The sequence below is a fragment of the Balaenoptera physalus genome (assembly GCF_965194825.1).
Source record: "Balaenoptera physalus genome assembly, chromosome: 10".
Classification (NCBI taxonomy): Eukaryota; Metazoa; Chordata; class Mammalia; order Artiodactyla; family Balaenopteridae; genus Balaenoptera; species Balaenoptera physalus.
The window spans coordinates 64883203-64896532 of record NC_138889.1 but is presented as its reverse complement, the minus strand read 5'-3'; the positions used below and the strand labels follow the sequence as shown (position 1 = coordinate 64896532).

General features: G+C 39.0%; 1 pseudogene across 1 annotated transcript; it reads left to right on the top strand.

The window, feature by feature from the left end:
- The first annotated feature begins 11321 nt into the window (after positions 1-11321).
- On the top strand, positions 11322-12436 carry LOC309667929 (partitioning defective 6 homolog beta pseudogene; annotated as a pseudogene). The gene has a single exon. The product of its transcript is annotated as a partitioning defective 6 homolog beta pseudogene (transcript).
- The last annotated feature ends 894 nt before the right edge of the window (positions 12437-13330 follow it).

Sequence of the window (13330 nt, the reverse complement as noted above, 5' to 3'; positions counted from 1 at the left end):
CTGAAATTGTTTCACGTGCACTATTTCTGCATATCTAGAATTTTTCCAGGACCCAAAGACTTAGCAAAGTGAGTTAGACATAGATACTTTCCCAAATATGTACACAGACTAGTAGAGAAAAATGAGCACAGGACAAAATAAAATGTAATAAGTGGCATGGAAATGCAAAGTAGAAATGTGGGCAAAACATGAAGAAAGTATAACTGACTAGGGATCAGGGATGGCTTCACAGACGTGGGCCCAGAAAGAGTCAGTATAAAAGTTAGTCTCAGCTCCTTTTTATTCATAACAACCATTTGTTTAAAGGCCTATTTCCCTATTTCCCCTACACCCTATGCACAGGCCAGGGCTAGCATTTTCTTCTTTATATACCCGGTATTTATCACAGCGTCATGAACTTACTGAATCTTCAGTAAAGGTTTGCTGAATGGGGGTACTTATTGGAAATTTTCCTGCCTGGAGAGCATTGTCCTAAAAAGAGAAAGAAGGGAGAATCACACAGAAGCAAGTGGGTTATGAATACAAGCTTAAAATCACTCCCAACTTTCCAAACTCAAAGACGCACCAGGAAACAGTGATGGTAAAGAGAGAAGAGAGGAAGAGAGAAAGGTAATTTGATATGTACTTCTCTGATTCCCTTTCTTTCCTCTTCAGAAAAGTTTCTCCAAGAAGAAATCTGAATGATCTTGCAGAAGGCAATTTGAACGAATTCTAAGGCTTATACTACAATTCAGATGAGGTAGAGAAATATTTTATTCTCCTTATGTTAGTCTATAATCTAATATCCCTCCCAAATCCCCCTCCACTGGTTAGCAGGGGAAAAAAAGAACTAAAGTTTCAATCTACTTTAAACTTAATCCAATCTGACAATTTAAATATACTTTTAGAAAGTGTTTGGGTCTATTGGATAAAATAATGCTTAATCACTCAGAGAGCCTCTCCTACCACTGAGTCTCTCCCCAAAGGAGGGTGGGAAGAGTGTGCTCCTGCAATCTCCTGGCAGGAGATTGAGAAGGGACTCTAGCTGCAAGCTGGTTTTTCCTGATGTAGTGGCTAGTGGCTGCCACCTGCTGGTCTCTGGAGCACTCATCTTTGTGCACCTAACCGCTAAACAGGCTGAAAGATACCACTCCTGAATTGGCTAGTTAACAAAGGGTCTAGATTTTTGGCAGGGACAATGTTCCCGAATTGCTGACACCGTATCAAGGATTCTGCTGGCTGCAGAACCTGAGTTTACTGCCACATACTCCACCCCGAAAGCTGGCCCAGCAGTCCACACCACTTGACGGTTCAGTCAACTCACTCTGCTATGGTAGGCCTATGGCAGCCCACTGGGTTTCAAGTGAGCATCCACAGCACACAAAAACTCAGGGCATCTTTGTCAAGCTTAACCCCAGCACTTCTCTCTACTTGACCACGATGTGCTACGTTTCTGTGACTGAGTCCTAAAGTTGATACATGGCAAAATCCATTCAGAATATCAAAGACCATTATTACCTCTGTCTTATTTCTTTTTACATTTCTTTTGTAAAATATTCTAATCTCCCTCTTGACAAATGAATACTTTTCATAGACTAAGGGAAAGTCCTAATCATGCCATCTTCATCTGCATCCTCGTCTCCAAATTTTGTTGTGCCTGATAACTATAAAACCTGTCCTCTTTTTACTTCACCTCCAGACCTTTAGCCTGGAAAATTTAAGGAGGTCTGAAAATTAGAGGGAGAGAGACTGGCAGAAACTGCCTGGTCAGATCACATCAGACTGGTCTTGAATTATCAAAGAAACATCCTATTTATTTTGAAAATCCCTTTACCATACTTAGGAATCAGACATTTTCAAAGCTTGACCATTCATTCAGTATATATTTACAAAGCATCTATTATGTGCAGTGTACTCTGACAGGTATGATGTCAGAGTACATTGCACATCAACTACCCACTGTTAGTTTCCTATTGCTGCTGTAAAAAATTACCACAGACTTGATGACTTAAAACAACAGATCAATTCTCTTACAGTTCTGGAGGTGATAGGTCAAAAATTGGGTCTTCTGGGTCTAAACATAAATTATTGGCAGAGCTGCATTTCTTTTGGAGACTCTAAGGGAAAGTCTGTTTTCTTGCCTTTTCCAGTGTCTAGAGGCTGCCCTCCTTCCTAGGCTCATAACCCCTTTCCATCTTCAAAGCCATCAGTGACCAGTCAAGTTGTCCTCATGCTACATCACTCTACCTTTGATCCTCACACCTCTCTCTCATAAGGACCCTTCTGATTACATTGGTCACAACTGGATAATCCAGAATAATCTCCCAATCTAGAGATCTTTAATTTAATCACATCTGCAAAATTCTTTTTGCCATGTAAGGCAACATATTCAAAGGTTCTGGGGATCAGAACATGTATATATATTTTTTATCATACCTACTCACAGAGCCAGAGAGAAATAACTCTTGTTATTTCAGAAGGCTATAAAAGATGTGATGAATATTGTTTTACTTATTTTTAACTGAAGTACAATAGTTATACTAGAAAAAGCAGAGACTGCATGTGTCCAGCTCATGGAATTATCACAAAACAAACACACCAAGTTAACCACCATGGAGGAAAAGTTACAGACAATCACCAGCCTCACAGAATCACCTCCCCTACAACATGACCTCTTCTAATAACTATACCCTCTCTATTCCAGAGGTCCAACACCACAGATTAGTTCTGTTTTTGAACAGGTAAATTGAATGATTCAGTGTAATTGTTTTGTGTCTGACTTCCCTCACTCAACATTGTTTAGGAGATTTATATATGGATCTATCCAAATGGAACTATACTTAGTTCATTTTCATCATTGTATAATATTCCATTATATGACTATATAACAATTCATTTATCCATTATACCACTGACAGACATTTGGATTTTTTTCAGCTTGGGTGTATTTTAAATACTGCTGCTGTAATCATTCTTACACGTCTTTTGTTGCATTTATACATACATTTCCGTTAGGTTTGGGGTTGGCCAGAAAGTTCATTTGGCTTTTTCCATAAGATATGGAAAACCCAAACGAACTTTCTGGCCAACCCAATATATACCAGGAGAAGAATTTCTCAGTCATCGTATATCTATATATCTAGATATGTCTTCAACTTCAGGAGAGAATACCAGCCAATTTTTAAAGTAGCTGTACAAATTTATAACCTTACTAGCAATATGTGAGTGTCCCAGTTGCTTCACATGCTTACAAACACATAATATTATAAGTCTTTTTAATTTTAGCCATTCTGGGCTATGTAGTACTATCTCTCTATAGTTTGCATTTCCCTGATTACTACTGAGGCTGAGCGTCCTTTTTTTTTTTTTTTAAACATCTTTATTGGAGTATAATTGCTTTACAATGGTGTGTTAGTTTCTGCTGTATAACAAAGTGAATCAGCTATACATATACATTTATCCCCATTTCTCCTCCCTCTTGTGTCTCCCTCCCACCCTCCCTATCCCACACCTCTAGGTGGACACAAAGCACTGAGCTGATCTCCCTGTGCCATGCAGCCGCTTCCCAAGGCTGAGCTTTTTTCATTCCTTATGACTATCTGAATACTCATTTTTATAAAGTGCCTGCTCAAATCTTTCATCCATATTTATTTTGTGATGGTTTTATGGTTCTTTCCATATTCTGCATGTAAGCATTTTATCAGATATATGTGTTGCATACATGGCTTCTCTGCCAAAATAAAACGTGTACATAAAATTGAAATTTGAATGTCAATTGATTTCTTATGGACCAAAGCTGAACCTCAGAAGCTGTGTGAACAAAGAAGAGAAAGGGAAATTTCTCTGTACAGCCTCAGGAGCAGCAGATTAAATCCCCGCAATTGGCTTAATAAACCCTGCATCTGCAGAATACATGAATAGACAACAAATGTTCCCAAAATTGAGCGGTGGACTTTGGGAGCAACTGTAGACTTGGGGTTTGCTTTCTGCGTTTGATTTTTTTTGGGTTTTATGTTTATCTTAGTTTAGTTTTTAGTGCTTGTTTTCATTGGTGGGGTTGTTTATTGGTTTGGTTGCTATCTTCCTTTTTTTTTCTCTCTCTCTTTTTGTGAGTGTGTGTCTGTATGCTTCTTTGGGTGATTTTGTCTGTTTAGTTTTGCTTTCACCATTTGTATTGGGGTTCTGTCTGTTCATTTTTCCCCCCTTTTCTTCCATGCCATGCAGCTGGCAGGGTCTTGGTGCTCTGGCCAGGTGTGGGACCTGAGCCTCCGAGGTGGGAGAGACGAGTCCAGGACACTGGACCACCAGAGACCTCCTAGCCCCACGTAATACTAATCAGTGAGAGCTCCCCCAGAGATCTCCTTCTCAACACTAAGACCCAGCTCCACCTATCGGCAAGCAAGCTCCAGTGCTGGATGCCCCATGCCAAACAACTAGCAATACAGGAATACAACGCCACCCATTTGCAGAGAGGCTGCCTAAAGTCATACTAAGTTCACAGAAACCCCAAAGCACACCACAAGACATGGCTCTGACCACCAGAGGGACAAGATCCAGCCCCACTGCCCAGAACACAGGCACCAGTCCCCTCCACCAGAAAGCCTACACAACCCACTGAACCAACCTCACCCACTGGGGGCAGACACCAAAAATAAGAAGAACTATGAACCTGCAGCCTGCGAAAAGGAGACCCCAAACACAGTAAGTTAAACAAAATGAGAAGACAGAGAAATATGCAGCAGGTGAAGGAGCAAGGTAAAAACCCACCAGACCAAACAAATGAAGAGGAAATAGGCAGTCTGCCTGAAAAAGAATTCAGAGTAATGATAGTAAAGATGATCCAAAATATTGGAAATAGAATGGAGAAATTACAAGAAACGTTTAACAAGGATCTAGAAGAATTAAGAGCAAACAAACAATGATGAACACCACAATAAATGAAATTAAAAATAATCTAGGGTTTCCCTGGTGGCGCAGTGGTTGAGAATCTGTCTGCCAATGCAGGGGACACGGGTTCGAGCCCTGGTCTGGGAAGATCCCACATGCCGCGGAGCAACTAGGCTCGTGAACCACAATTACTGAGCCTGCGCGTCTGGAGCCTGTGCTCCGCAACAAGAGAGTCCGTGATAGTGAGAGGCCCGCGCACCGCGATGAAGAGTGGCCCCTGCTTGCCGCAACTGGACAAAGCCCTCGCACAGAAACGAAGACCCAACACAGCCATAAATAAATAAATAAATAAAATTTAAAAAAAAAAAAAATCTAGAAGGCATCAATCGCAGAAAAACTGAGTCAGAAGAATGGATAACTGACCTGGAATACAGAATAGCGGAAATAACTGCCACAGAGCAGAATAAAGAAAAAAGAATGAAAAGAATTGAGGACAGTCTCGGAGACCTCTGGAAAAACATTAAATGCAACAACATTCAATTTACAGGGGTCCAGAAGAAGAAAAGAAAGAGAAAGGCTCTGAGAAAATATTTGAGGACATAATAGTTGAAAACTTCCCTAACATGGGAAAGGAAATAGTCACCTAGTCCGGAAAGCACAGAGAGTCCCCATACAGGATAAACTCAAGGAGAAAGACACTGAGACACGTATTAATGAAACTAACAAAAATTAAATACAAAGAAAAAATCTTAAAAGTAGCAAGAGAAAAGCAACAAATAACATACAAGGGAATCCCCATAAGGTTATCAGCTGATTTTTCGGCAGAATCTCTGCAGGCCAGAAGGGAGTGGCAAGACCTATTTAAAGTGATGAAAGGGAAAAACCTACAACCAAGATTACTCTACCCAGCAAGGATCTCATTCAGATTTGATGGAGAAATTAAAACCTTCACAGAAAAGCAAAAGTTAAGAGAATTCAGCACCACCAAACCAACTTTACAACAAAGGCTAAAGGAACTTCTCTAGGCAAGAAATACAAGAGAAGAAAAAGACCTACAAAAACAAACCCAAAACAAGTAAGAAAATGGTAATAAAACACACATATCGATAATTACCTTAAATGTAAATGGATGAAATGCTCCAACCAAAAGACACAGACTGGCTGAATGGATATGAAAATAAAACCCATATATATGCTGTCTACAAGACACCCACTTCAGACCTAGGGACACATACGGACTGAAAGTGGGGGGACAGAAAAATATATTCCATGCAAATGGAAATCAAAAGAAAGCTAGAGTAGCAATACTCACATGAGACAAAACAGACTTTAAAATAAAGAATTGGGAGATTGGGATTGACAATATATACACTGATATGTATAAAATGGATAACTAAGAAGAACCTGCTGTATAAAAACGTAAATTAAATAAAATGCAAAAATTCAAAAAAAAGAAAGCTAGAATAGCAATACTCATATCAGACAAAATAGACTTTAAAATAAAGATTATTACAAGAAACAAGGAAGGACACTACAGAATAATCAAGGGAACATTCCAAGAAGAAGATATAACAATTGTAAATATTTACACACCCAACATAGGAGCACCTCAATACATAAGGCAAATTCTAACAGCCATAAAAGGGGAAATCAACAGTAACACAGAAATAGTGGGGGACTTTAACACCTCACTTACACCAATGGACAGATCATCCAAACAGAAAATTAATAAGGAAACACAAGCTTTAAATGACACAATAGACCAGATAGACTTAATTGATATTTATAGGCCATTCCATCTGAAAACAGCAGATGACACTTTCTTCTCAAGTGCACACGGAACACTTTTCCAGGATAGATCACAACTTGGGTAAAAAATGAAGCCTTGGTAAATTTAAGATAACTGAAATCATATCAAGCATCTTTTCCCACCACAATGCTATGAGATTAGAAATCAATTACAGGGTGAAAAAAAAGTAAAAAACACAAATACATGGAGGCTAAACAATACGTTACTAAATAACCAAGAGATCACTGAAGAAATCAAAGAGGAAATCAAAAAATACCTAGAGACAAATGACAATGAAAATACGATGATCCAAAACCTATGGGATGCAGCAAAAGCAGTTCTAAGAGGAAAGTTTATAGCAATACAATCCTACCTCAAGAAACAAGAAAAATCTCAAATAAACAACCTAACCTTACACCTAAAGCAATCAGATAACGAAGAACAAAAAAAAAAAAAACCCCAAAATTAGCAGAAGGAGAGAAATCATAAATTTCAGATCAGAAATAAATGAAAAAGAAATGAAGCAAACAATAGCAAATATCAATAAACCTAAAAGCTGGTTCTTTCAGAAGATAAACAAAGTTGATAAACCATTAGCCAGACTCATTAGGAAAAAAAGAGAGAAGACTCAAATCAACAGAATTAGAAATGAAAAAGGAGAAGTCACAACTGACACTGCAGAAGCACAAAGGATCATGAGAGACTACTACAAGCAACTCTATGCCAATAAAATGGACAACCTGGAAGAAATGGACAAATTCTTAGAAAAGCACAACCTTCCGAGACTGAACCAGGAAGAAATAGAAAATATGAACAGGCCAATCACAACCTCCGAAATTGAAACTGTGATTAAAAATCTTCCAACAAGCAAAAGTCCAGGACCAGAAGGCTTCACAGGTGAATTCTATCGAACATCTAGAGAAGAGCTAACAACTATGCTTCTCAAACTCTTCCAAAATATAGCAGAAGGAGGAACACTCCCAAACGCAATCTATGAGGACACCGTCACCCTGATACCAAAACCACACAAAGATGTCACAAAAAAAGAAAACTACAGGCCAATATCACTGATGAACATAGATGCAAAAATCCTCAACAAAATACTAACAAACAGAATCCAATAGCACATTAAAAGGATCATACAACATGATCAAGTGGGGCTTATCCAAGGGATGCAAGAATTCTTCAATATATGCAAATCAATCAACATGATACACCATATTAACAAATTGAAGGATAAAAACCATATGCTAATCTCAATGCATAAAAAGCTTTTGACAAAATTCAACACCCATTTATGATAAAAACTTTCCAGCAAGTGGGCATAGAGAGAACCTACCTCAACATAATAAAGGGAATACATGACAAACCCACAGCCAACATCATACTCAATGGTGAAAAACTGAAACCATTTCCTCTAAGATCAGGAACAAGATAAGGGTGCCCACTCTCACCACTATTATTCAACATAGTTTGGAAGTTTTAGTCACGGCAATCAGAGAAGACAAAGAAATAAAAGGAATCCAAATCAGAAAAGAAGATGTAAAACAGTCACTGTTTGTAAATGACATGATACTATACATAGAGAATCCTAAAGATGCTACCAGGAAACTACTAGAGCTAATCAATGAATTTGGTAAAGTAGCAGGATACAAAATTAATGCACAGAAATCTCTTGCATTCCTATATACTAACAACAAAAAATCTGAAAGAGAAATTAAGGAAACACTCCTATTTACCACTGCAACAAAAAGAATAAAATACCTAGGAATAAACTTACCTAAGGAGACAAAAGACCTGTATGCAGATAACTAGAAGACACTGATGAAAGAAATTAAAGATGATTTAAATGGATGGAGAGAGATACCATGTTCTTGGATTGGAAGAATCAACACTGTGAAAAGGATTATACTACCCAAAGCAATCTACAGATTCAATGTAATCCATATCAAACTACCAATGTCATTTTCCACAGAACTAGAACAAAAAATTTTCCAATTGGTATGGAAATACAAAAGACCCCAAATAGCCAAAGCAATCTTGAGCAAGCAAAACAGAGCTGGAGGAGTCACGCTCCCTGACTTTAGACTATACTACAAAGCTACAGTAATCAAGACAGTATGGTACTGGCACAAAAATAGAAATATAGATCAATGGAACAGGACAGAAAGCCCAGAGATAAACCCACGTGCATATGGTCACCTTATCTTTGACAAAGGAAGCAAGAATATACAATAGAGAAAAGACAGCCTCTTCAATAAGTGGTGCTGGGAAAACTGGATGGCTACATGTAAAAGAATGAAATTAGAACACTGCCCAACACCATACACAGAAATAAACTCAAAATGGATTAAAGACCTAAATGTAAGGCCAGACACTATAAAACTTTTAGAGGAAAACACAGGCAGAACACTCTATGACATAAATCACAGCAAGATCTTTTTTGACCCACCTCCTAGAGAAATGGAAATAAAAACTAAAATAAACAAATGGGACCTAATGAAACTTAAAAGCTTTTGCACAGCAAAGGGAACCATAAAGAAGACGAAAAGACAACCCTCAGAATGGGAGAAAATATTTGCAAACGAAGCAACTGACAAAGGATTAATCTCTAAAATATACAAGCAGCTCATGCAGCTCAATATCAAAAAAAGAGACAACCCAATTCAAAAAATGGGCGGAAGACCTAAATAGACATTTCTCCAAAGAAGATATACAGATTGCCAACAAACACATAAAAGGATGCTCAACAGCACTAATCATTAGAGAAATGAAGATCAAAACCATAATGAGGTATCACCTCATGCCAGTCAGAATGGCCATCATCAAAAAATCTACAAACAATAAATGCTGGAGAATGTGGAGAAAAGGGAACTATCTTGCACTGTTGGTGGGAATGTAAATTGATACAGACACTATAGAGAACAGTATGGAGGTTCCTTAAAGAACTACCATATGATCCAGCAATCCCACTATTGGGCATATACCCTGAGAAAACCATAATTCAAAAAGTGACATGTACCACAATGTTCATTGCAGCACTATTTACAATATCCAGGACATGGAAGCAACCTACGTTTCCATCAACAGATGAATGGATAAAAAAGATGTAACACATATATACAGTGGAATATTAGCCGTAAAAAGAAAGCAAATTGAGTTATCTGTAGTAAGGTAGATGGACCTAGAGTCTGTCATACAGAGTAAAGTAATTCAGAAAGAGAAAAACAAATACTGTATGCTAACACATATACATGGAATCTTTAAAAAAATGGTTTTGATGAACCTAGGAGCAGGACAGGAATAAAGACACAGACGTAGAGAATGGACTTGAGGACACGGCGGTGGGGGGGAAGGGTAAACTGGGACGGAGTGAGAGAGTAGCATTACATATATACACTGCCAAATGTAAAATGGATGGCTAGTGGGAAGCTGCTGCATAGCACAGGGAGATCAGCTCGGTGCTTTGTGACCACCTAGAGGGGTGGGATAGGGAGGCTGGGAGTGAGTTGCAAGAGGTAGGGTATATGGGGGTATATGTATACATATAGCGATTCACTTTGTTATACAGCAGAAACTAACACAACATTTTAAAGCAATTATATGTCAATAAAGATGTAAAAATAATAATAATAATGACACAATTAAAAAAATAATAATAACAGCACAACAAAAACTGAGAGTATATTTTGGCTAGGCAAATCACCATAAGTGCACAGACAAATTTATACCCTACAAGAAAATATGCGTACTTGTTTTCTACTTAAGTAAAAATGTTTATGTATAAAGCAAGGGACATTATAACAAATACTTTAATTTACTATACTAACGCTAAAAACTTAACACTTCTATGCAAATTTGAAACAATCTAATGTGTCACATGGTACAGAACATTTTTATCACAAACTATAAAATGACCATATTTCAATAGAACCCATACAAAATACTACATATAACACCACAAAAATTGAAGAGTATAGTTCATATGCGTAATCTGGCTTGCCAATAAATATCTAAACTCTTGATTATTTAACCTCTGGGGGAAAAAAGAAAGCATCTTTTCCGACCACAACAGGATAAAACTGGAATATAACTTAAAAAAAAAAAAAGGGCTTCCCTGGTGGCGTAGTGGTTGAGAGTCTTCCTGCCAATGCAGGGGACACGGGTTCGAGCCCTGGTCTGGGAAGATCCCACATGCTGCGGAGCAACTGGGCCCGTAAGCCACAATTACTGAGCCTGCGCATCTGGAGCCTGTGCTCCGCAACAAGAGAGGCCGCGATAGTGAGAGGCCCGCGCACCACAATGAAGAGTGGCCCCCGCTTGCCACAACTAGAGAAAGCCCTCGCACAGAAACGAAGACCCAACACAGCCATAAATAAATAAAAAATAAATAAATAAATTTAAAGTGTGATAATTGTATTTAAAAAAAAAAAAAAAAAGGAGGGAGCCATGTTCCTGCTTGCTGCGCCACCAGTCTGACCCTCGGTCCGGTCGACAGCCGAGTGGAGCTCTGCGCGGAGACCCGAGCCGCGGCCACCCCTCTGTACATGCCTGTGAGGAGGCGCTTGGGTCGCAGCCGCGTCCCAAGCCCGCCGGCCGCGCACTCGCTCCCTGCTCTCCGAGGGGCGGCCCAGCTGGAGGAGGCCAATGTGGGGCCAGCCTCAGGATGAACCACAGCCACCGGCACCAGGCGGGCAGCAGCTGCCTGGGCACCATGGAGGTGAAGAGCAAGTTTGGAGCTGAATTTCGTCGGCTTTCACTGGAAAGATCAAAACCCGGAAAGTTTGAGGAGTTTTATAGATTACTGCAACATGTTCATAAGATACCCAGTGTTGACGTTTTAGTAGGCTATGAAGACATCCACGGAGATTTACTACCTATAAATAACGATGATAATTATCACAAAGCTGTTTCAACGGCCAACCCGCTGCTTAGGATTTTTATACAAAAAAGGGAAGAAGCAGACTACAGTGCCTTTGGTACAGACACACTAATAAAGAAGAAGAAGGTTTTAACGAATATGTTGCGTCCTGACAACAAAAGAAAAAAGCCACACATAGTCATTAGTATGCCCCAGGACTTCAGATCTGTGTCTTCTAGTACAGACGTGGATATTCTCCCAGAAACACATCGTAGGGTCCGTCTTTACAAATATGGCACTGAGAAACCCCTAAGATTGCACATCCGGGATGGCTCCAGTGTCAGGGTGACACAGCATGACTTAGAGAAGGTCCAGGGATCTTTATATCCAGACTTGTGCCAGGAGGTCTGGCTCAAAGCACAGGACAATTAGCGGTTAATGATGAAGTTTTAGAAGTTAATGGCATAGAAGTTTCAGGGAAGAGTCTAGACCAAGTAACTGAAATGAGGATTGCAAACAGCCACAACCTCATCATCACAGTGAGACCAGCAAACCAGAGGAATAGCATCATGAGTAACAGTCGCACTTCTGGCAGCTCCGGCCAGTCTACTGACAACAGCCTTCCTGGCCTGCCACAGCAGATACAACTGAGCTTTGAGCCAGAGGATGAAGACAGTGATGAAGATGACATTATTATTGAAGATAATGGTGTGCCACAGCAGATCCCTAAGGCCGTTTGTAACACTGAGAACCTATCATTAATGCAAATAGAGCTCAGTTTTGAATCCAGACAGAATGGTTTTATTCCTTCTAATGAAGTGAACTTAGCACCCATAGCAAGTGGCACAAATACAGAATTTGAAACACGTGCTCCAGATCAAAAACTCTTAGAAGAAAATGGAACAATCATAACACTGTGAAACCATCGCGTTTGAACATTTTCTGAATGAGGATGCCATGGAGACTTGTAAATTTGGCTAGTTTAAAGCATATATGCCTCTGAATCAGTGATCTGGGGTAGGCATGACAAACATATATTGCAAGCTTAAAATGTTATTAAAATAGTAGTTTGATAATTAATATAAACTTCAGTGGGTCAAAGGTGAACTTAAGTCTAAAACAAAGGGGCCTTTGCTAATGAAATGATGTGCTTTTGCTATTTTGTCTATAGAGAACTGGAGGTTGGAGCACATTCCCAAAAGTATACACGAGGACTAGATCATTTCTGTTTGAAGTGGTTGCATATTTAACCTGCTGTGCAGAGCCTGGTAAATTTTTCACTTAACTATATATTTTTTAAATCTAAGGTGAAGAAGTCTGAGTCTATCTTTTGGTACTTTGGGGACCTCAACTCCTATATTCCCCATGTTTTATTTTGATTTTTTAGTATTGTTCTTCTGTTGCCAATTGTAACAAGTAATTTTTTCAAATGCTTTTTTTCCCCCTAACTTCTAAGAAATAAAACCAATTGACTGTTTCTAGGGGTTGCTTCCTAAGTTATAAAGCACTGAAGCTATGTTCCTGAATTAAGAAGCTCTATCAGTTGTTCAGATCCAAGTTTGTCCATCCTATAGCTTTCATATTTACAAACTCATTCCATTTGGGCATCACTTATGTTGTGAAAGGCAGTTCCATCGACTCTGGTGATATGGGAGACTCTCTCCCGTAACCTCTTCTTGTCCTCATTCCGAATCTCATTGGAAATCATTCCTTTTGTTGTTAGTGTGTGTATTTTGTTGGTCTACCTTTATACTCTTAATGTATTTGAGTAGTGTGAATTATTTTCGTTAAAAAAAATGCACCCAAACTAAGAG